The 1,957-nt window shown below is 38.5% G+C and overlaps 1 non-coding gene across 1 annotated transcript; it reads left to right on the top strand.

The window, feature by feature from the left end:
* The first annotated feature begins 1,496 nt into the window (after positions 1-1,496).
* LOC125092555 (small nucleolar RNA SNORA77) lies at positions 1,497-1,622 on the top strand. The gene has a single exon (XR_007125009.1). It is a non-coding gene; the product is annotated as a small nucleolar RNA SNORA77 (small nucleolar RNA).
* Positions 1,623-1,957: the final 335 nt, after the last annotated feature.

The following is a 1,957-nucleotide window of genomic DNA, read 5'->3' as shown; positions in this document are numbered from 1 at the left end:
TCTGTCAAATAAATAAATAATTTTTTTTTAAAAAAAGTAACTTTACAAGTTATTACCTTAAATAACAAATGTAGGGACACCTGGGTGGCTCAGTCAGTTAAGCCTCTGTCTTCAGCTCAGGTCATGATCCCAGGGTCCTGGGATCCACTCCACACTGGGCTCCTTGCTCAGCAGGGAGCCTGTTTCTCCCTCTCCCTCTGCCACTACCCCCTGCCTGTGTGCTCAGTCTCTCTCTCTGCCTGCCACTTTACCTGCTTGTGCTCTCTCTCTCTCTCTCTCTGACAAATAAATAAAATTAAGTTAAAATTTTTTAAAAAATGTAGTATGTAGATCACGGCCACTTAAACCATTTCCCAGTTTTACAAAGCAACCATTTTATTCAGCACCATTGACTAAAGAGGTTAGCACTGAATTTGGAAACATGATTTGAAACTTGTCTCCTCATGGAAGAGTATTGGAAGTATATTTTATTTCTAAACTGTAAACAAATTTAAAGGATCCAACTGATTAATGTGAACGTGACTTCAGACCCTAGGCAGCTTTTCTCCCATGTAAAGATGTATTCTCTCCTCAGAGACAGTATAGCTCAGGGTCCTCAATCACCATCACTACCATTTTCTCCCCTGCTTTGTCTCTCCCAGCAGATGTGGTCATGTGACATTTTCCTGCACAACCCCGACCCAGAAATTTGAATTCTATGGTGCAATTAGATGGTCATAATTGAAGAGAGTCAAGGCAGTTAATACAATGGGTTTGGTATATGATCCAATAATGTGACTTATTTCCAGCATGCATGCCAACAGACTTATAGCTACTTTCACACATGCCCTTTATTATCTCATTCTCTACACACTGTTTATAGCCTTTTATCACATTTGCAAAAAGGTCTATATTATTAATCACTTTCTTCAGGACACAGCAACATAACATGAAATACCACACACTATCTAACCAGTATTCCAGATGATATTAATGGTACCAAATTGAAGTTTGACACTATTTGGTACTTTTCTCTCTTTGTTGACTTTAAAAGCCCAGTCATGCCTGAAGCCTCCCTTACTTGTTTTAGTAATCTCCACCCATGAGTTCATCTAATACTTTATTAAAGTATTGAAGTATTCCCGCCCAGAAAACATGTCTTTCACATTTACTGTCTACTAGGTAAAGTATGCATTGCTGCCTTTAATTGGAACTAAACTATCTTTTCCAAGTTCTAAAGGGTGACTCTTCACTCCAGAATTTGAAAAACAAGGCGTAAATTAATTTTCTCTGTATTCACTCAGACTTTATAAGCTTCAATCTTGCACTCATATTAGGATCTGTCTTTGAAGACTGAAGAGTTCTTACTTAGAAAATCTACTCAGTAGAGTTCTCCAGCCCCTCAATTATACAAATTGCTGTTACTGAAGATGTTTCCAGTACGGCTAATGTCCTACTTGAAGTCTGTGATCAAAATTGAACAAGGAAATATATGTGGGGGAAAAAAATCAGTGTGCACAAATTCACTCTGCACCCAGCTGCAGCCCCAGGGGGGTGCCTTTTCTGTATTCTATAGAAACATCCCCAAGTGGTGTGATCACCTTAACCCATCAAGGGTGATGCAACCTTGTGGGGACACTGGGAGAAGAAGAAACGTAAATCACTGTGGATTTCTGTTGGGTGCTATGACGTGTGGAAGCTTACATTTTGAGAGAGATACTGCCTTGATCAGACCAACATCAAGTCTAAAGCATATGATTTCATTCATTAGTCAATTGGTTTGTTGACTTGTTCAATCATTCATTTTTTAAAATCCAATATTTATTGAGCTGCTACTGTGTGTCATGACCTGCATGTTGTTGAAAGAATGGTGACTTCATGGCATTTATGGTATAGGTAGTTATATATGTCTTTCTCTTTCTGAAAAAAAATGTAATTGGCTAGCACTCATGTATATTTGAGGGTTGTATGTTAGAGG

This window comes from Lutra lutra, chromosome X, assembly GCF_902655055.1.
Source record: "Lutra lutra chromosome X, mLutLut1.2, whole genome shotgun sequence".
NCBI classification, from domain to species: domain Eukaryota; kingdom Metazoa; phylum Chordata; class Mammalia; order Carnivora; family Mustelidae; genus Lutra; species Lutra lutra.
Note: the sequence above shows the minus strand (reverse complement) of the source record. Positions and strands in the feature narration are given on the sequence as shown.